Genomic DNA, 24,542 nt, shown 5'->3' on the forward strand with positions numbered 1-24,542 from the left:
CCACTTCTCCCATCATAATTGACATCGGAAATCAAAGTTCTCTCCCCCCTTCCAGCAAGGACTCTTCGTGGTTTTCACCATTTCCCACTCATCCTCAACAGCTTGAAACATGTTGTGAGTCTACTCTTCCTCCCCACCACATGATAATCCCCGCATCTTACTAGTTCCTCCGATGCACTCCATAAACCACTCCTCATTACTGCCCTCCAAATTAGCAAACCTCTGCCCTTCTCTGATAGCTGCCAATGGAGTATCAATCCCAATAGTTCCCCCATTCTCCCACACTGGTGGTAAAATATCCAATGTAGAAGGACATTCCGCCACAGTCAAAGCATCTAAGACAGAGAGCATAGACCCACCATCCGGCTCCCACTCATCCGAAGTGCTCAAATCTCTGCCCTGATCAGAAACCCCAGTACCCAGCAAATCAGGCTCAACAGAAACTGTCTTCATCCCCTCCCATTGAATCTTCTAGTCAGCTTTTAGCGCTTCAGCTGTGCCTCCATCAATCAACAACTGAGTCCCTCAGCCAACACACAGAACAACGCTCCCATCATCCTTACCTCTTGGGATAAGCTTCAGAGGCCAATCCATATGTTTCACACTGCACGTCTCAGAACATGACGCCCTTACCTGTGACATCTGAAGAAACTGATGCCCCACCATCATCCTCAAGACAACCTTCAAAGCTCACTCCAGTAACTGGGGACAGCCTTTGAACCCCCATGGTCATCCCGCCATCCACCTTTCCATCACCCCTCCTCAACACCCCAAGTAGAAGAGGGAGTAGAGATAGAAAAGAGAATTGGCAAAGGAACAGAACACATACCCGGATTATGAGCTCCACTAGTGGACTTTTCCCACTTTTGTTTCTGCTTCCTGGACCATCTTTGCTCATTCAAGCTAATCTTGGAGTGGCTCGGTCTATGGTTCCGAGAAGCAGAGAGGCCTGCACTGTCGCCTTCACTTCTCTCTCTCTGACTGAGGCACCACCTCAGGATCTCCAAATGAGCCAAATCATTCCCATCAGAACATAACCCATCTTGCAGACTATCAAAGGAATTACATAGCTCCAGCCCAGTTGAAATATTCTTTAAAGGCCCGTGGTGCTGCCTATTGGCCAAAGAATGAAAATTAGGCCTCACTTGAGTATGAGTAGGATGGGCCTTGGGCCTTCTTTCTGGCCCTGCATGTGGCCTAGCAAAGTTGACCCCTTCCCGAGTGGGCTTGTGAGGATTCCAGCCCATGAGGCCCAGCCCAAGTGAAGGGGCCACCCCGCATCCCTTTATAAGAAAGGTCACGTGACCTGCGAATGAAATTCAAATGCCTCTCATCCCTTATCTTATCCGGATAGGCGTAATCCCGTTGTGTGGTTTTATGCCAACCACGTGTCCCCTCTGCTTGGCCTCTAGAATTACGTGCCCCCTCTGTTTGGTCTCTAGAATCACGTGCTCGTGCGTGAAGCACATGTCTTCTTCTACCATGAGCAATCTGCAACTCAGGCGCCAGCAATCCCTTTCCACCCCTTCTCTGCAACCTCAACCATTCCTCTTCCGACAGGACAGTACTCTCATTCAAGGCCCGCCATTGTGGGAACAAGATTAGGAAACCTCTCAACTGCCAAATACACCCTGTAGCAGAGCCGTTCATCATTCACCAGAATCCACTCCTGGACGACTCGACATAAATAATAACCTTGCTCGCATCCTTCCTTTCATCTGCTTCAACCCTCTTGAACCCCCCATAGGTGTTGCCAATCGCTTGAAATAGAGCATACAACCACAGATGCAACGGTAAAGCAAAGACCATCATTTTCTTCTCTTTCTTTTCCTCAAGAATTCCGCACCACCCAACCCGGACCACGCATCGTCGTAACTCAGCATCTCCCCAAGTCCGTTTGCCTTCCCTCAACACCCGTATCGCCTCAGCATGAGAAGGCAATCTGAACAGCAAAAGAGAATCCGGTAGCGGGGAAATTGCCACACCTGCAGAAACCTTCCAAGCGCTCGAAGCCAATCTTCCATTCTCGCACAATCTCCGACATCTCGGTCAAACCTTCCCACCAGAAAACGTTGAATGACATCCCTTTTCCAAATGCTCTGATCATCAAGAAATAAATCTACACCCCTTTTTGACACCGACGTCTCCACAACACCATGCTTTGGGAGATTAGGTATCGTCGTCACCTCAACGTATGATCGGTGGCCAGAACTCATAGATCCAAGTCGCCGTCGTTCAAAGTTAACAACGTATAAGTGAACAAAACTTTGGGATCATAGCTACTTGCTGTTTTACGAATCCTGACATGTATATGAACCTTAGGTGTTATCATCATTAGAAATTCATATACATATAATTATTTATAAAGATGTAGAGCCGTATACCTCTTGGGATTTAGTATAGTCACACACCCACTTTAAAGACCTCTCTTGAATCTCCAAGCACCTTCCTCCTCCTCCTTGGTCTCTAGCTTCTAGAATGTCACCTCTATGACCCTTTCTTGAATTAATGCCAATTGTGATTTGAATATTTACATTGTGTTAAATTTTACAAAATAAAAAGATAATATTTAAAATTGGTACATTTTGTTGTTAGGATCATATGCATAATTGTAAATTTTACAAAATACGAAAGATAATATTTAATACTCGTCTGAACGAGCAACCTTCACAATCTGTTGTGAAGATGCGATGGATGCCTATACAACTAGTTGTCTTTTGAAGATGTTCAATAACTTCAATGAAATATGACTTTGAAGAAACCATGAACTAAGTTTTAAGGATTTTTACTAACTCTCATATAAGTGTGTGCAAAAAACAAACATTGAAACTCGATAAATCGCGTAAAACCCTTAAACCTAAGCATCTATGAAACTTAGTTCCACTTAAACGATTTCGCAAAACCCTTCCAAACCTAATTAGCATGCATTTGTGTATAGTTGTTTAGGGGTATCTAAAAAAAATCTTTAGAGCATCTCTGGACTATAATAACGTTAAGACTTGTAAGATTTTGAAAAAAAATAAAAAATAAAAACTTAAAATCATCTTCGGACCAATTATCTCTGTATTTCTAGGCAAACCTGCAATTATGCTCATTACTTATGTGTAAATTGGGTGGTTTCTAAACTAGTTCCAATGTTCCAAACTTTTTACCTCTTTATTGAAAAATAAATAAATGTCATCATTTTTGCTTTCTAGTAAGTATAACTGATTCGATGAAAAGGTGGAGGTCGAGTGACAGATCCACCCTCTCTAGCATGTGAATCCATTTTTCTGAAAAGATGGATCAAAATTACTTTGAAACAAGCGAGTTGATATCAGGGATCAAGCTTAAGTTTTGCCTAGTAGTTGCATGAAATAGAAGACTGAGAGGGGTGAACTGGTCTTTCTTCTTAGTTGGATGATTTAAAAAAAGGGTCGTTGCCTGGTTTAACAATAAAATGTTTGAGCATCAATGCACTAACATACGTTCAAGCCACATAGAAGCCATTCCTCTCCGCCTCCCCTGCTAAACTAAGGTTTCGTATAGTTCATATAGGATACATGCTTACACGCCTATGTATACATACATACATATATATATATTTGTATATATATACTGTTACACACAAATTTCATTATGTTTGTAATCTGAAATTAATTTTAGATGTGTAATCATGAATCATTTGTACATGTTTCACATAAGATTCCATATACACCATATTATACAATCCCAAATACAAATTTTTGCATGCACATATAAAGTATTTTCATATTTGTTAAACTAATTAAATGCCACATATTACTAGGACATAGAAATCTTTGTAAATCAGTAGAATATCACTTAGCTTAGTCTATAGATCGTTGATTATTATTATTATTTTCATTGGCAAGAAACGCACACACCCATGTTACCCCTTTGGGGACACGATACCTCACCATCTACTTTAAAGGGTAGAGGAGATACCACTAAGCCACAAGACCCTTGGTAGATCGTTGATTAATTGATAAATTAATCTTAGTCTCTCTCTATAGCTTCTTCTTCTTCTTCCAAGGCTGTAGAGAATAGAACATAACCTTAATTATTATTTTCACATACTTGTATATTAATGATATTTTTCCTTTGTTGGTTACTGGGTTACATAATATTTCATTTCTTTTATAGTAGGCATCCTTACTATTATTTTTAATTCATTTATAATTAGATTATCATTTTACAATAATATCCTTGAAATAAATTCTTATTTACTGACAGAGATAACCAGACTGACCATGTCACTTGACAAATCACTGTTTTGGTCACTGAATGTTCCAATACAAAGATTCTTTATCCTTACTGTTTTGGTCACTGAATTTTCTTATACTTGTATATTAATGATATTTTTCCTTTGTTGGTTACTGGGTTACATTATATTTAATTTCTTTTATAGTAGGCATCCTTACTATTATTTTTAATTCATTTATAATTAGATTATCATTTTACATTAATATCCTTAAAACAAATTCTTATTTCCTTCATCAACACATCTACCAGCAAATCAAATTGACAGACATAGATAACCAGACTGACCATGTCACTTGACAAATCACTGTTTTGGTCACTGAATGTTCCAATACAAAGATCCTTTATCCTTACTAGTTTTGATGGCAAATGGATCTTAATGAAAGAAATAATTGACAGAGCTAATTCATGTTGCCTTCACTCTAAAGTTCACATGCATAGTCTCCTCTTGTTTTTTGCAGGCACTTATAAAGATGCCTTTGTTCAAGAAGTTGGAGCTAGCAGGGGTGCTTCCATTGACTGGGATGCGCTGACTGATGATATTCGTAGTTTCTTTAACTGCCGAAGGAATTCTGGTACTTGCAAGTATTATTACAATTTGCTCCAAGATGTAAGTCTCTTCCCTCTTGAATACGTGATGCACGATATAATGCTTGCTTAAGCTTTACGGTTTCCCTTATTTTCGGTTGTTGAAGCATCTTCTGCAGTTTTTATGATATGCTATTTGAACGTGGATGCTTTTTTTATTAATTTTTTTTTTCCGAACGATATTGAACGTGGTTGTTGAATCTTACACTTTAGTTAAAATTCTTTATCTAGATGATTAGGAAGCTTTTCCAAATCTTGCCAAAAAAGGAAAAAAACCTTTTTCAGATCGGTTATGTTATACTTATTCTTAGGGTATGTGTTTTAGCTGATAATCACTTTATTACAAACTGGAACTGTGATGAAAAAACTAAATGATTTTTCTCTTGCACTCCAATACGGAGTTTGTTTTTGGGAAGCTAAAGCTTGAGCAAAGATGAAGTTTCTATTTATTTATTACTATTTATTGTTAAAGCTTTCTATAATTAGAAATTATGGGCGTAGAACCAAGTTCTCCTATCAGCTGAATACACAGATTTCTTATAAATCTATCTTCAATTATTGCCGGTCTTCTCAGTACATAATTGAACAATTGTTGGCTCATCCTAGAGTATAATAGAACAAACATGGAAAATAATAATGGCTATAGCACCATGTCAACATACAGGGTTATTATTTTGATATTTGTAAGTTTCCTACTTTAAAATGTCCACCACATCATTTGTACCATTTTCAGTTGGGCGAAGGGTAGAAATTGTTCATCTTCTGACGATGTTGTTGATTTCTTGGACTCCTTGGGTCCATAGATTCCTGTTTTGTTTGTATACATGGGACGCGTTCCCCTTTTGAACGCTTTTAATGAATTTTTACTTATCAAAAAAAAAAAGGAAAGAAAAAATGTCCACATCATTCAGAAAATTTGTAATCATGTCAGAGTTTAGATGTCACCAAAGAGTCCTAAAAAAGATAAAGAAAACCAAATTATGGATATCCAAACCATTAACGAAATGAAATACCTTTAGAAAATTTGTAATCATATCAGGGTTTAGATGTCACCAAAGAGTCTGGTAAAAAAAGATAAAGAAATCCAAATTATGGATATCCAAATCATTACTAAATAAATAAATAGATCTTATTTTTAGTGTTTTAATTTTAATATTCTCTCTTTCTGTCTCCTATACATTGGTATGTTGTTTCAAAGGCTCTGCATTGTCTCGAAATGAGGTTATTATAAGCATAGCTGCAAAAGATAACATTCCACGTTTCCAGCCTATGGTTGTTATAGGAAGTAGAAATAGGCTAAAATGTTCTACGTTCTTGGATGATGAATGTGATACCCCCCGGATTTCTGAATGCTGGTTGGCCAGGCCCACGCCCGAATACCCGAGGATATCAAAACAAATTGATAATAAACGAACACAGAGTACAAAAGAATAAAGAAGAATAAATAAAATGTTGACAAGAAACTAAAACGATAATCTAATAATAAACCTCAGAATATATTTCCATTAATTAATAAACTCTTCTGATACAACTGATCCTCCAAAATACAATTCGGGAATCCATACTGTGTGGATCCCTAGAAAATCCAAACTAAACAAATGACAGCAATAACTGTTTAAATCAGGAAACTGAATCGTAAAGGAACTCCTATGTAGCATCGGAAGAATGAAGTAGACTGATCCCTGCTCAGCACGAACAACCTCTACTTCTGACGAACACCTGAAAAATAATGGTGGGTCAGGCTCACAAACAAGTTCTACTCTATTACAGTCCAAGCAGAGATCCGATACACGTATACATCCTAGTCAATCCAACAGTAACTAGTAGTCCGTATATATATATATACACACACTAAAGGAACATCACTAGAATATAGGGTTGTCTCAACCTGAATAGTAGGTAACATGCAAAACGCACATATAGTGGGCACGAATACCTAAACCTACCAGGGTACACAACTACACTATATCTAGCTACACATCCCTGGCGATATACGCACCCTAACCATTGATCCTGAGACTCAAGCTCATATCATGGCACCATACTTATATATATATAATCTATTAACCATCTTATCCGGTATAAATTAATCCTCCACAAGTCATTCAACTTGTTCAGCTGACCTGACTTGAATATAAGTAGGACTTAAAATTTTAATTAATCCATTCCCTTATATAATATATTAATCATCCATAAGTCATTCAACTTGTTCAGCTGACTTGACTTGAATATAAGTAGGACTTAACATTTTAGTTAATCCATTCCCTTATATAAAATAGGTAGGACTTAACTGATAAGTTAATCCGTCCCTAGAATGCCACCGTCCCATACCGGTGCATTAAATCACACAATTCAACAATTGATGTAACGATTAAGGAAATACATCAAACAATCCAGAAATAACTATGATAATATGACTTCAAGTTATCACAAAATAGGAATGACTTATTATTTATTTAAGTTTCCTATATCATATGTCCTACATAAACTGAATCTTATACATATGATGATATTTTATTGTACCGTCAAATAAGCATTCTCCATATCCAATTCATCCTACACATTTAATCTCAATTGTTAAAACATATTAAAAGATTAAATTCATTCATTTGTTTAAAACATTCAAATAGCAAGCATCATTATGATTGAGTCTATTTAAATTTATTTAAACCCAAACCTAGTTCCTATTTAATGTTCAGGAATCCTAGGCATGTTTCTACGTTCCATCATTCCACCGATATGAAATTTACATAATTTAAACTTGTAAAAATTCACACCGGAAATCAAATCAAAATCATGCATTTATCAATTCAAAACACAAGAACAGATATGAACCAAATTCATAAAAACCTATGTTCTAATCCAATTAAACATGCATAATTATTTAATTTTATGTGTTTAATAAATCCTGAAATTTCCTAGGCATGTATAGAAACACGAATCAAAGGGAAAGAGATAGAAGAAGAACTTGCCTTAAACTTTCGGATTGAAAGTTAAACTTCTTCTTCCTTGATCTTCTCTCTAAAGGGTTTTCTCCTTCTTCCTTCCTCTTTCTCCTTCTCTCTCTAACTCTCTCTCTCTAGAATATATTACGTGATATATTTTCACTCATTTTTCAACCTATAGTTGTGTATTTATAGACTAAATAATAACCCTATTCCTTGTCCGAATCCAAGTCAACTTAATAAAGAAAAATAAAAATGAAAATATTAAAAAGGTAACTTAAAATATGTTACGTATATAATCTATGTATATCCTTATTAATTAAATAAAATATATACATTAGAATATTTATTAATACTAAAGTTACCATAATATTAAAAGGTAACTTAAAACATGTTACGTATCCTTATTATATAAATATATAAAATATATACATCAGATTATTTATTAATACTAAAGTTACTATAATATTAATAAATTATTTTCCTTTTTATATATATGTATATACATATACATATATATATATATATACACACATAGAACTATCCTTGGGTAATTATCCATACCCATCCAACCTCCTATCCAAGTAGTCCATGGAACCCAATTAATTAGCCCATTACCACTAACCATAACCATAAAATAAAATAAAATAAAATATTTAATCATTTAATTTACAATTAATTACAATTAATCAAATACATCATTTAAGCACACAATCTAATTAAACAAATAATACAAATAACACCTAGACAAAATACAAATAACACATAAATAAGTAGCCAATTAATCAAGTAACACTTAATTCAATTAAACACATAAACAATTAGTCAAATAATCAATTAAACAATTAAAAAAATACAATAAAAATAAATAAATAAATACTGAGACTATCCTTTTAAAATTAGGGGTATTACATTTTTCCCCCCTAACAAAAGGAATTCTGTCCTCGGAATTCGCCCTTACTTCCTTTCATTATTCTTCCATTATGCTTGGAAACTGTGAGCGAAAAATATCCTCCTATTCCCAAATAGACGCAACCTCACTATAAGGGGTCCACTTAACTCCAATATACCAAGTGGTAGGCAGGGTTCCTATATTTTAAGAAACACAATAATCATACGATGTGTAGGTTGTATCAAATAACAACGTAATCCTCCCATGTCGACAAGGGAATGATCTACATACCTCCAAGTGCCATAGAATATACGCACAAACTCCTATTCACCCAGCGCTAATAATTTGGTAACGCTAATTCAGAGGCGACTGCCTCAATTGCGAAACACAATCTTCTAAAAGTCAATGTAATAAGTAAAATTTACCTTTCTCCAAAAATCGCCTTCTTCCTACATAGAAAACAGAACGAGCAAACTACTCCCTGATAGAAAAACTCTAGTATACGAGTTCAACTATTTACAACATCCTACTGTTGCCTCCCAACCGCGCGTAGTTCAATACAAAGGGAAGTATCTCTTTCCGACATATTTTAAATGAAGTCAAGGTCTGATTGTACAACCCATACTTCCATTTCCAACCAACAAATGAGAGGTATGCATTGTGAAAGATACAAAACCTCCAAAGTTGTCACACTAACCTCCTTGTGCCAACAATATCACAGATAAAATTCCGACAAGTGAAGTAAACACTTCCAACTGTCCATGAAAATCTAGGATATACACCTCAAACATATCCTTTATGGTCTAATTTAATCTCTCGATTAATTCCTCCGTCTATAGATATGAAGTAGAGCTGCTGCTCCAAAATCTTCATAAAGCTCCTTCGAAATAGCACTTTGCATCCACTAATATAGACATCCACATGCTATAACACCACTATCACTGAACTATAGAACTACTATGAAGTTCTAAAATAAGTATCACTCAAATTTATGTCTTCAAGCGATCTTTCTCAATCCACCACTCAGATTCCATATGGAAAATTGAAATTCCAAATCAATGTCGATCCTTCCCATCGATCGTCACTCCTATTTAATTCAACTTCCATATTTGTTATAGGAAGTGGCTAAAGATTCCTACGATATCCGATGATCAACTTTCCACCTTTGTAGCAGGTTTTACGCTTTGGGCAATTGTATATGCATCCTTATCTGTATCTGTTCACCAAAATCGACATTTGATGTCATGATGTACCTTCTAACCGTTTGATCACACCAAGAAAAATTATAAATTTTCTAGCTCAGTCGCCCGACCGTCATATCATTATTTAAAGAAACTACGAAATCCTCCTTGAGTACCTTAAACTCCATCTGAGTAAGGTAACACCGTCTCCAAGGTCATCTCCAATATTCAAAGTTGACCTTCTCAACTACCGTAGTAATAACAAGTGTTATTATGACACTTGCTATAAATGCATCTAATAACTCAACAACTAACCGAAAGATTTAAATATTCTATCATTTGTTGAGAGCATCCATTTACATCATTGCTTTCATTGCTTCCACCAGACGGAACTTAATATAAAGTGTGAATCACCAATGTAATCCATCTAAACCGTCTCGTGATCCATTTTATTCGTATGAACTAAAATCCTACCAGTTCGAAATAGACAAGAATCAAGTTGACCTAATGTATCAGTCAACTAATATCCCATCCAGAATCCTGACCCTTGTGAAAAATCAGAAATCCCGCAACTACATCTGTAAAATGCTCTCTCATTTCCACTTTAGTATAGGAAATGGCTGCAAAGGATCTAGTGATCTTTGATGGTCCATCTCTACTATCTAATAAATATTAGAAGAACTAAAAGTTGTGAAACTCAGTCCATGCATTCTCCATCCAATTTGTCTATAGAAAGTACCGTTAGTCCAGTACCACCAGCTTTCATCTGTACCCAACGTTTAAATTGGAGCGTCTTCAAAAGCGAATTCTGTAACTAAATCTATCCACCACTGATCCGTGATAAATTTGCCGATATTGAAAATCAATCAGTAATTCCATTTATCAATAGTCAACTATGATTTTAATTCAACAAAAGTTAACAAACTACGACCTTTCCATGCATACCATGCACCTCATCTTTATAAAGGTGTTTGGTCTTACTATCTTGTCTTTAACACACCTTGCTTCTTTAAAACAAGTTAATGACAATCCGACTTCTTTGTCTAACTTCAAAAGAATATGAAATCCTTCCATCCTCTACATAGTTATCAATTTCCTAACAACAGCTAATTGTTGCAAATTGTGACCAAAAAAAAAAAAAAAAAAAAATTCCATATTATTTATGCAAGTGAATAAGACTTATTTTCCTCCTCTATATGCAACACCGGCAACTCCTCCTAAAGACACGCCCTCACGAATAAAATTCTTGATTAAGAATAGACTGATGAATATTTATTCAGTCTACTATCCTCAATCGGTGTCATTCTAATAAGTACCTAAACCCGTACTAAATCCTCCTTTCGACTTAGTAACAACTTCTGGGATTTTTCAAGAAAATGTTCAGCAAATCCGGCACCTCAGATACATCATCGTGGTGTTACAGTTATCTTTATTTACCACCATCTCACGCATCCCAAAATATTAACAACCACCATTATCATGGCGTTGTAACATGACACAAATCCATACCTAGAGTAAAGTAAATCAAACTAGATTATTTGACTCACAGTGATGGTTTAACTATCCCATCCCAAACAATATACTAGAATGACGCATGTCCAGGTCTAATAGATTGGCTAGAATTATGTGTATCTACCATATCCTACGACCGCATGCTCACAAATTTAGCATAAATAGCGCTATTACTCCATATTATTAAAAACAATAGTTAGCTGATCACATACTTGTGTCCCCAACTAAACCATATACCATTAACCAAAATAATCAACGAAAATAAAACCCGTATGACAAACACACTAGCACAAAATATACTCCTACTTAGGACATCGTTCTTTCTAGAAAAGAAAGTCTCATTTGAAATCAACACTACCAAATTGTTTCACAATTTCCTTTTATAGTTTCGTAGGTAATCATCCAACCTCGAAACATATCCTTTAAACAGAGCATAAAAGCAACATATGTTTGCCTAAGCAAATACTAAGGGCTTAACCCTCATTCTCCCTACACGCTGAATGTAAACTATCTAACTTGGCTTTATAAAGCGAATTAGAACGTCACAACATAATACCAATACCTTCCTGAATGTGATACAAAATCATACGTTTCGTTCTGATAAGAACTCCATCAAATCCCCAATCTTTTGAAAAGTACTTCTTATATATCTCTTTTAGAGATGATAAGACAATTTAATTATAGTAGATTAATCAATACCAATTCTACAAATAACATTAGCTATATAACCAGCAAACAAGATCACCCTCGCGTGATCATCCATCTTCCAGATGTAGTACCCTCTCTCTTGGATACGCTGAAATCTCCTCCATTAGGACCCTCTTTGGACTCTTAATCCCCGCTTGTCTCCTTTTTGAGATCAACTGAAGTCGTGTCGGCCCCGATATGCAGTGACCTATCATGCACATCTAAATCTTTCCTTGGCTTATACTTTAAAGTAGCTCCAAACGAACTTAAACCTTCGATCCCTAATTCTGCCTTCAGGCAATGAAATCAATAACGTACTCCTTTACTCCTTTGGATCTTTATTGCGAACGCCTTGGACCCCATCCTTTTCCTAGTGCCAACCATTCTGTAACTACAGAATACAATTGACATCAATTCCTCCTAACGAACCGTAAATAGAGTACAATGAATCCTAATAAGGGCTCTAAGTTTTAAGAGACGCAACGCGGAAGTCACATAATGAAAGACACTCTTAACGACACTTAAACCTGGAGTGCTTTGATACCAACTATGATACCCCCTGGATTTCCGAATGCGGGTTGGCCAGGCCCACGCCCGAATACCCGAGGATATCAAAACAAATTGGTAATAAACGAATACAGAGTACAAAAGAATAAAGAAGAATAAATAAAATGTTGACAAGAAACTAAAACGATAATCTAATAATAAACCTCAGAATATATTTCCATTAATTAATAAACTCTTCTGATACAACTGATCCTCCAAAATACAACTCGGGAATCCATACTGTGTGGATCCCTAGAAAATCCAAACTAAACAAATGACAGCAATAACTGTTTAAATCAGGAAACTGAATCGTAAAGGAACTCCTATGTAGCATCGGAAGAATGAAGTAAACTGATCCCTGCTCAGCACGAACAACCTCTACTTCTGACGAACACCTGAAAAATAATGGTGGGTCAGGCCCACAAACAAGTTCTACTCTACTACAGTCCAAGCAGAGATCCGATACACGTATACATCCTAGTCAATCTAACAGTAACTAGTAGTCCGTATATATATATATACACACACTAAAGGAACATCACTAGATTATAGGGTTGTCTCAACCTGAATAGTAGGTAACATGCAAAACGCACATATAGTGGGCACGAATACCTAAACCTACCAGGGTACACAACTACACTATATCTAGCTACACATCCCTGGCGATATACGCACCCTAACCATTGATCCTGAGACTTAAGCTCATATCATGGCACCATACTTATATATATAAAATCTAGTAACCATCCTATCCGGTATAAATTAATCCTCCACAAGTCATTCAACTTGTTCAGCTGACCTGACTTGAATATAAGTAGGACTTAACATTTTAGTTAATCCATTCCCTTATATAATATATTAATCATCCATAAGTCATTCAACTTGTTCAGCTGACTTGACTTGAATATAAGTAGGACTTAACATTTTAGTTAATCCATTCCCTTATATAAAATAGGTAGGACTTAACTGATAAGTTAATCCGTCCCTAGAATGCCACCGTCCCATACCGGTGCATTAAATCACACAATTCAACAATTGATGTAACGATTAAGGAAATACATCAAACAATCCAGAAATAACTATGATAATATGACTTCAAGTTATCACAAAATAGGAATGACTTATTATTTATTTAAGTTTCCTATATCATATGTCCTACATAAACTGAATCTTATACATATGATGATATTTTATTATACCGTCAAATAAGCATTCTCCATATCCAATTCATCCTACACATTTAATCTCAATTGTTAAAACATATTAAAAGATTAAATTCATTCGTTTGTTTAAAACATTCAAATAGCAAGCATCATTATGATTGAGTCTATTTAAATTTATTTAAACCCAAACCTAGTTCCTATTTAATGTTCAGTAATCCTAGGCATGTTTCTACGTTCCATCATTCCACCGATATGAAATTTACATAATTTAAACCTGTAAAAATTCACACCGGAAATCAAATCAAAATCATGCATTTATCAATTCAAAACACGAACAGATATGAACCAAATTCATAAAAACCTATGTTCTAATCCAATTAAACATGTATAATTATTTAATTTTATGTGTTTAATAAATCTTGAAATTTCCTAGGCATGTATAGAAACACGAATCAAAGGGAAAGAGATAGAAGAAGAACTTGCCTTAAACTTTCGGATTGAAAGTTAAACTTCTTCTTCCTTGATCTTCTCTCTAAAGGGTTTTCTCCTTCTTCCTTCCTCTTTCTCCTTCTCTCTCTAACTCTCTCTCTCTAGAATATATAACGTGATATATTTTCACTCCTTTTTCAACCTATAGTTGTGTATTTATAGGCTAAATAATAACCCTATTCCTTTTCCCAATCCAAGTCAACTTAATAAAGAAAAATAAAAATGAAAATATTAAAAAGGTAACTTAAAATATGTTACGTATATAATCTATGTATATCCTTATTAATTAAATAAAATATATACATTAGATTATTTATTAATACTAAAGTTACCATAATATTAAAAGGTAACTTAAAACATGTTACGTATCCTTATTATATAAATATATAAAATATATACATCAGATTATTTATTAATACTAAAGTTACTATAATATTAATAAATTATTTTCCTTTTTATATATATGTATATACATATACATATATATATATATATACACATATAGAATTATCCTTGGGTAATTATCTATACCCATCCAACCTCCTATCCAAGTAGTCCATGGGACCCAATTAATTAGCCCATTACCACTAACCATAACCATAAAATAAAATAAAATAAAACATTTAATCATTTAATTTACAATTAATTACAATTATGTATATATATATACACATATAGAACTATCCTTGGGTAATTATCCATACCCATCCAACCTCCTATCCAAGTAGTCCATGGGACCCAATTAATTAGCCCATTACCACTAACCATAACCATAAAATAAAATAAAATAAAACATTTAATCATTTAATTTACAATTAATTACAATTAATCAAATACATCATTTAAGCACACAATCTAATTAAACAAATAATACAAATAACACCTAGACAACATACAAATAACACATAAATAAGTAGCCAATTAATCAAGTAACACTTAATTCAATTAAACACATAAATAATTAGTCAAATAATCAATTAAACAATTAAAAAAATACAATAAAAATAAATAAATAAATACCGAGACTATCCTTTTAAAATTAGGGGTATTACAATGAACATGTTTGACATTACATGAAACAGGTTGCATGGGTCATTCATCATCATTTTTGTTGTGACTTATGATTGAAGATGTGTAAAATAGGTTGTGTTTGGATTGACCCATGTTATCAAATATCTTTCTCACACGACATGAACCTAATTCTTTATTATATTGTTGATCCTAATTCTTTATTGGTTATTAGTTTGTGTTGGAACTCCAATACAATTACGGCATCTGCACATTTTGCTGATGTGCGCAAGTTGACTTTAGGAAGGTGTTTTGTTGAGTGCAAATGGAAGTTGTAGTGTGTAGCAAGGAATTCACATTGTTAAATCTATGCTTCCCCACAAGAGTTTGAATATCTCAGGCGACATTATTGAACATTTTAGGTTTAACCCGCACGGGTGGCCCCGTGGTTAAGGGGTCTCTTAGGCTGAATCATAAATTCGGAAGTCCTAGGTTTAACTCTCATAGGGCACAAAATTATATGGGATTAAATGGTGTGTAGTTTGCAGGTCGCTCCACATATCTGAGGTATTCCTTGCAGCCACATGTACCAAAGGTCACCAGATTGGAAAGGTCCCCATTTCCAAAGAAATAAAAAAGGAATTTTTGTTGATAAATCTAGGCTGCCATAGATATGAATTGAGATTTCAATAGTCAAAACTACTGGGTTAACCATTTGGTAGCTGATCAAAATATGAGTCTTTGCAAGCCCAGCTCAAGGGCTTATTTCATAATTACTTTAAGTTGCTATTTAGTGCCTTGTATTTTTTTGGTTCAATTATTTTAAAAAGTGATATAATTTGGGCCTAGGCTGGACATGGCCGTCAAAATAATTTAGTTTAAATGGGCCTAGTTGTATTAGTCTTTTTAGTAGGTGTAAATAAGTATCACAAAATGGAGGTTTGAGGATTCTAATTTTAGGATTTGTGTCCTAGTAGAAGACAGCAAGCAGCATGTGTGTATTTTGAATTTAAAGGAGTCTGATTTCAGGGTATGTTTGGCAGCACCGTTTTGAGGCTTTGGGATTGGAATTTGGAGCTCCAATCCCAAATCTGTTGTTTGGATGCTCCTAACTAAAGATGGATTTGGAATTGAATTATAATCCTAAATATCCCAATTACACAATTTGAATCCTACGGTCTGACCAGAGATTTGGAACACCAAATCAACGTGGGATTGGTCTATCTGTAGAAACGTCCCATTCTTACTCCATGCTTCTCTCGCTCTCCTCTGTGCCCTCTCCACTGAACCTGTTGCGGCGGCACCACTCCCACCATCCTTGTAACCGCCCGCCACCAGCCCCACCATCTCCACCCCCATAACCGCTACCACATCTTCATATCCTTGAGCTACGTTTTCGTGGAACGCACACCCATAACGGTGCCGATCTGTTGAGATACCACCACCAGCATTGCTGCCATTGATCATGTACTGCTCCACCACCTCGCGGAGGCCAAGATGGAGTCTACTGCCGCCGTAAGAGTCTTCAACTCCCTCGCCTTCTTCCCTATGCCACCCAACGCTGCCTCCGCCCCTTGCGTTTGTCCTTTGCCTAGACTCCTCCGTCATTTGCATGAATGTCCTCACTTGCAGATTCAATGTGGGTTGTTTTTGTCTTATCGTACCAATGAAATAGGACATTAGCTTTCCTATATATATTTATATATATATATATATATCCCTATGTATTTATATATGTGTGTGTGTGTGTGTGTATTTTAGTTTTATATTAATATGTATGGGTACTGTGTGCTTATATATCACAATATATATATGTAGTTATGTACATATAATTTTATGTACATATGTTTACACGCACTGTGTACACTAAAATTATTTTTAATTCAATTTCAAATCCACAATCTATCCAAACAGTAAAATTAGAATTGGAATTTAATTGCGCTTGAATTCCAAAGCTTATCCAAACATTGTATTTAGGATTGGATTGGTTGGATTGCAATATCATGAAATTGGAAATTCCAATGCAATTCCAATTCAATTCTAATTCGGTGTCATCAAACACAGCCTCAGTGTATTTTCCACCATCCTTGAAACTTTTGAAGGAATGTTATACTGTCTTGACCTGCAAACTTAAGGCCCTTTTGTGTTATGAGATCATATTGAAGTAATGGGAAATTACAAAGAATATATTGTTTGTTGTGAAATTGAAAAATTGACAATAAAATTATGATGGAAAGGGGCTGGCAACTAGTTGATGAAAGAAGGATAAAGAAGTTGCGATTTCCAGCTTTTCACATTCTAGCCGACTCACTTCTATCAGGATTAACCTTAAGGACATCCGATATGTGATACCCATTGATGACATGGAGTTGGGGTCTTCTGTCTATCACTTGAAGCCACCGTTTTCAGTTGTTTTCCCTGTGACTTCTCCCTAGAACCCAGTCATATCGGTCTCTGTTTGCTCTAAAAAGTTATCTCTCTGCACAAATACAAACAATTGCATTTCTTTTACTCATTATAACTTGCATCATGAGAGAGAGATTAATAGTCAGCCTGCTGGTTATTTGTCTAATTATTATTAATTTTTATTCATTTATTCCCTTTAATTGGGAAACAATTCAAGATTCAATCTAGTAAGAAAACCTTGGATTTGTAGAAAATGGTAGTTATGGCCATAAGGGTTCATCTTGATTTATTCTATGCTCTGATTATAAGATTTGCGTAGATTGTGTTTCTATTTTTGAAATGCACTCTTGTTATGCTTGGCGCCGCCGAATTGGCACCTTGATTGGAGAAAATTTAGTACAACTTTTGAACTAAACTTTTTCTAATCCAAAATCCAAGGCACTGATTCGGTGCTGCCAAACATAACATCTGGGTATTTGGCAGCACCGTATTGAAGTTTTGAAATTGGAATTGGATGCTACAATTCCAAATCCAGTGTTTGGGTGTTATAAACCAAATCCTGAAATTGAGCCTCTTTAATTCTATTCGCATATGTAAAATTCTTTGCAGACCCTTTTAGATTTTTAGGATGCAATTAGGTACCCAATATGAACATAAGAATGCCTCCTTGTTGAGGATTTGGAAGAATCAGAGACTACTCCTCCACTATGAACAAATGAATTCTGATAAATACTTTAAGTTGAACGTCACATAAATTGATATGCTGATAATGTTGGTCTCTGTTGCAAATTAGGGCCTCGTGTTTGTTCAAGACTACAAAACAATTGCTGCTCTCTCTCTTTCTCACACACACACACACACACACACACACACACTCACTCATAAACACACAGAAAGAGAGACAGAATGCTTGAGGAGGTTTGGCATTATATTTCAGTTTTTGTAGCTAACTGATAATACAATAATTAAGTAAAAGTGCAAGTGGCGAGTGTTAATGCTTATAAATTTGGTTAAATTTGCATGATAATTTCGAATCTCACACGCTTGAATAAAATGTGAAAATTTGTTGGCATGCCTACTGCATGTGGTTCTTGGGACTTTCACACTGTTCAATGAGCGAAGAAAACTGTTGTTTTCTTGAGAAGATAGGGGCACTGGGTAAAAAGATAAATGGGGAGTAATTTAGAGATCAAGTATTCTTGAGCATGGGGTTAAAGACAATTTCAAGGCTTGGGTAGAGTAGTTGGTTCTAGCTTCTAGGTTTTGTATATTCTCTACAACTGTAATTCCTGTTCATATTAGTTATCTATTCTCATAGATGCAGGCTACAATAGAGGACCATGTGAAATTTATTATTTCTCTTGTGTGTGCATTAATTTGTTATATTTATGATTGGATCTCAATAAGAGTACACTTACACGCCCAACAATTGTGCATTTTAGAGGAAACCATTCTGTAACAAAAATGATTTCCTAGCCTCTGAAACCAAAACTCCTTTTCCATGCTCTCTTTCTCAGCTTGTCCACAAGATCTCGTCCGATCATTCCTCAATTAAATGAGCATTCGCGCAGAGAATAAGCTTCTGAAGGTACATCTTCCTGTTAGCAATAAGCAATAGACTAAAAGGACTTGAACTTTAAGTCCATATTTTTAAGTAGTTTAAATAAAGTTTTAGGTACACTTGAAGATTTATTGGTTAAGAATCATATGGTATTTTCTTTTTAAAAAAGGCGAACTTTGTACATTTCCCTAGCCTGCGAAGTACAGGCATGTGAATTTTTCAGTTTATTTAATAAAACTGGGTTTTTCCATTTCCCTAGTGCAAGACAATTTTTTGCCTATTTGGGAACATAACAGACTTCATAGAACTGGCCAGGCAAGTCAAGCATGAATGGGAGAGAGAGATTATCAATGTCACCCACTAGTGCTGCAAAAACTAAATTTTAAGTCTAGCAATTGGCTTGTCTTCACCCTGTGTGGGCAGGACCAGCCTCAATTATCCAAATCTATTTTTTCCTGATAAAATCTTTATTATTTTTTTTTCCTCCCCGTTCCACTGGCAATTCATGCTCGATAAAATTTGTGTTTTTTTATTTTTTATTTTAAATTCTTTTACTGGTAGATAAATTGCATGGAGTGTCTTTCTGCACGCTTTTCAGTTTTGATGCTAATTCGAGGGTAGTTTATGCATGAAAAAAATGGTAACCTGTAATAATTCAATATGACTTTAATTTTTGTACTGCTACTTTTATCCATTGTGCTTACCTCAGATGCATTCAAAATCTGGTATATTTGTCATCACCTCATCAGTGCTTTTGCGCATCTTCAATATCTGATTTCTCTGACACAGATCAAATACTAAATGTTGTATTCTTTTTGCAGCTAAAAGAATGAATGAGTTGAGATACCGACTGTACCCGATTAAATCATGAAGAGAGTGCTGGCTCTCTTCTTCTAGGCTGCTGTTGCGGATATGGTTTTACTTTTATTTTGTTTCATTTTGATGTGATTGGTTGCTAGCTCATGTTGGTTGCTATGGGTGTTCTTTTGTTTCATTTTGATGTATTTTTCTCTTACGAGTCCCGGACCCTATTTAGGACACTTGTAGCCGGGTGTATAATTGCATTTAAGGGTTTGGAGTGTACAAGAGAAACACGAGGGACTTTGGGAGAGTGAGAAAAAGAGTTTAGGGTTTGAAGGTTGAAACTTGTAATTTCTTGATTTTTGCATAATAAAATTTTTTTGTCATATCTTTGTGGTAAACCATGTAAATCTGTATTTTATTTGTGTATAAACCTATTAAAGTTAATGTTTGATAATAACGGTAGACGTAAGATGGACTAACAAATGGCAAACTCCTTCATTAGGTTTTCTATTGGTGGGTCCATTCCAACTACTGTACTAATGGATGTCAGCTGTCTTTTTAATATTTCAAAACTTTGTTTTAATTGTTTCTGCTAAAAATAGGTCGCGGAAATGCATCAAATGATCTGGTAAATTAAGAATTTTTTCTTGACAAATTGTGTGGTCAATTAAAATACAAACTCTAGATATACTTTTGCAAATATTTTCGTTCTATATTTGTAAATATTATTTTATAAATAGATTAGTAAAATATCCGTGCGATGCACATGAGTGAAAATATGTATATAAATGTAAAGCAAAAAAAAATGTAGAGGATAAAAAGTTAAATATATAGAAGAATAATTTTGCATCATTATATATTTGTTTTTATAATTTTTGTTTTATTTTTCAAATTATAAAATAGTAGTGTCCTATAATTTCGTTTATAAATTTTCATCCTAATCAAATATAATTGATAATTACATAAAATAGATATAATTACGAAATTCACATTATTCGGTGATCCATATTGTAACAATGCACATTCATTTCTCCAACCAAGACTTCCATCACAGCTCATGATGCAACTCCTTTCGTTTTTTTTTTTTTTTTTTAAATGTTATCTCTCCATTAATTTAAGGTGATCAACCAACCGCCCAAAACGTATGAAAACATGGATTGGGAGTCATTTTATTATGATTTTTTTTTTCATGGAAAGAAAAACACTTATACTCCTACTTTTTGCTCCTATAAAGATTTTAACCCACAATCTTCTATTTTAATAGGTGAGGAGGAGGTACCACTAAGTCACAAGAGACTTGGTCTATTATAAAAATGAATAACACGAGAGTCCGACACATCAATTATTATTATTTTATTATTATATGAATGGTAGATGTTGTCATCCTGACTCACGTAAAAATAGTGAAATTCGTTAATTTTTGAAATTTATATCATATCTCAATCTTTATCTAAATAATGGTTGAATTCATACACACACACACACCCATGAATACAAATACGAGACACAAATACGACACATTACGGATACAACAAATCTTATCTTAGGAAATAAGAATATGTTATCTTATCCAAATAATGGTTAAATGCATACATACATACACACACCTATAAATCACGGATGCGGACAATATGCCACAATAAGAACACGACAATGGTATAAATTTTAAAATATAGGATACAGATGTAGTCTGAATATGTCCAATATAAAAAATATATATTATATATAATAATTTTTTTTTCTCATTTTATTTAAACAATCGAAATCAAATCATTAATTTGGAGCTTAAATGTTTGTTATTTGTTTTTTAATTTTTATATTATTATTTTTAATTAATTAATAATATATTTTAAATTGCATTGAATCTCATTTTTCTAAATTTTTTTTTTTATAAAACTATCCCACCATATTCTGAAAGTGTCCAAAACGTGTCATTGCCGTGTCTAAAAAAAATAAAATATTTAAATTTCAAGAGATCATTAGCCATATTCAACAATGATCGATGTGTCAAAGTTTCAGGTATCACCACGACAACCCTTTCTTTCTAAATACGCACTCATCCATATAAACATAAATGAGTTTTGATAATATATATATATATATATATATATATATATATATATATGCACGCTAATAAAAAAAACTCATGCGATAAATGTAATTAAAAGTTAAAATAGTCATTGTGCCTATTTATTCATTTAAATTTCACAAAGCTATAGCTATATAGAGAGGGGGAGATGGAAAATAAAAAATAAAAATTATGTGCACAAATTTTAGATTCTCAATTCTCTAAATTATACGGGTATGGTTAAGTTGTAAGGAAAGTTTTTTTTTTTTATGATTGAAGGAGAATTAAAAGTATAAGATAAAATTTAGATGGTATGGAGAATAAATTATTATTTTTTTATTGGTGATGGTAACGACTCTAAGGGAAGTTCCATCTTCTTCGGTCATCAAGCCCACAATCATCTCTCCAGTTAGTCAACCATAATTCTCTCCTCTTGATTTAAGCTCCACTGAGTATACACAAAAATAAAAAATAAAATAGAATAATAATAAATAATAATAATAATAATAATATTTTTTTCCTTCCCCTTTTCAATGGGAGCTGAGACTTACGGCTGCAACTCGGACGAGTTGGGCAAGTTTGAGGTATAACTTGAGCCCAACCCACCATATAAAATGCTAAATTTAAGCCCAATTCATCTTTTTACTTTTAAATTCGGGCTTACAATTTAGGCTTAAATTTCATATTAAAAAACTTTGGGTTAATTCGGGTTACTCATATGACTAATCTTCATACCGAAAATTTAATATGATAATGAATTAGTTTTATATTAAATTACACTTAAACAAGAAAAAGTTCAAAGACTTTTTGTAGATTTTTAATAAATTACAAACAAATTATTAAAAAATTAAGTCTCCTAAATGTTAATATACAATAAGTTAAGATTTAACAAATAAAATTGAAAAGAAAAAAAATAATCATAGTTTAAATATTATATATAATGTATTTTAAAGTAAAAATATATATGAAAATTATATTAAAATTCGGGTTTGGGTTGGCTCGGATTGCTAACACTTCAACCCAAGCCCAACCCTAATTTAATTCGGGTTGAGATTTTTCATCCCAAGCCTAACCCTAATTTTAAAAATAATTGTCTAAGCCTGAAAAAAATCGAGTTGGACTCAGGTTGAGTTCGGATTTTCCAACCCAAGTTGCACACCTGCACTCTTTGATACTCTACTTTCCTCCACTCCTATTGTGTCCTCATACACTTCCATGGATACCACCACCTCATTGATCACCATTAATGCCACTGCTCAATTACTGAAAAAAAAAAAAAAAAAGGAAAAAGTAAAAAAAAAAAACGAAAGAAGTAGGAGTATCCGTCTTGGCGTGCCCAGTTCAATGACTTTTTCTTGTGGTATGATCTCATGGGGCATGTTGATGGAACATATCCGTGCCTACCTAAACCTACCAATGGTTCACCAAATTCCTCTCAGGTGCTCTGGAAGCGTCAGGACCAATTGTTTTTACATGCCATTCTTGCTTCAGTCTCCGAACAAGTTATCTCCTTTATTGCCTCTACCAAGACATCTCAGGCAGTCTGGGACAAACTCATCAAACTATATGCCAACCGAGCCTAATCCTATGATATGAGTATTAATGAATATTTGCAGACCATCAAAGCCATCCTCAATGGTGTTGGCCAGAATTCAAGGAACTAGCAGCCGCTATTTATGCTCGTGAAAGCTTCATCTATTTTGAGGTGATCCATGACAAACTCATTGAGTATGAAGCTGCATTGAAGCGAGAGGATACCAGTAGTGCCCCTTTTGTCATCCACTACAAACGCTCACACTTTGGCAATTCTATGCAACCGAGCCTAATAAAAAATAAAGTCCTCATTCAAAGAACCAGGATATCAAAACAAATTGATACTATTTAAAAAAGAACACAGAATTCAAAAGGATAAATAATAAATAAATAATATTACTGAAAGTAAAAACTAAATAATAAATAAATAATCCTCTGAATGAGTTTAATAATTCCCAAATGTAAAGAATCTTCCAAAATACACCGGAAGAGTGATGAAGAGTAGTCTCTGCACGAACAACATCTAAGCCTGCCACTGGAGGACCTAAAAAATATAACAAAGGTGTCCTACTTAAGACCTATACTGATTTTTACACACTTTGGGCATTTCACTTATGACATGTGGTTGCTGTTACTTACTCACTTTCTATATTGGGATATCATTGAGGCTTTTCTTTCATTAGCCTGAAAAAAGTAAGATTTTTGCCTACTTAAGATCTATATTGATTTTTACACATTGCGATCCAAAATCAAATCTTTCAATTATGTATCTACTTATCAAATCAAAATTTTCAATTATGCATCTACTTATCGTATTTTTGCCCCTGCTCGGTAGTTCCGTAGCAGGTTTTTTCAGATGTTTTCTGGGAGTAGAAGGAACCGCTATAATCACCACTAGG

At 34.4% G+C, this 24,542-nt stretch overlaps 1 protein-coding gene across 5 annotated transcripts in view; it reads left to right on the top strand.

Annotated features, from left to right (window-relative positions):
- LOC132267121 (probable protein phosphatase 2C 55) overlaps positions 1-20,427 on the top strand; it is a 31,661-nt gene extending 11,234 nt beyond the window's left edge. For 2 of the 5 annotated variants that reach the window (XM_059768186.1, XM_059768190.1), the window contains 2 exons: positions 4,722-4,870; positions 20,060-20,427. The gene's annotated coding sequence lies outside the window, so the exon portion shown is untranslated. Of the gene's footprint in view, positions 1-4,721; positions 4,871-19,194; positions 19,266-20,059 lie in introns of all 5 variants that reach the window. The other 3 variants (XM_059768188.1, XM_059768189.1, XM_059768187.1) reach the window with 3 other exon arrangements.
- The last annotated feature ends 4,115 nt before the right edge of the window (positions 20,428-24,542 follow it).

Source organism: Cornus florida, unplaced genomic scaffold (assembly GCF_030987335.1).
Source record: "Cornus florida cultivar Cherokee Brave unplaced genomic scaffold, ASM3098733v1 CherokeeBrave_3.0.0_Hap2_Chr07, whole genome shotgun sequence".
Taxonomy (NCBI): domain Eukaryota; kingdom Viridiplantae; phylum Streptophyta; class Magnoliopsida; order Cornales; family Cornaceae; genus Cornus; species Cornus florida.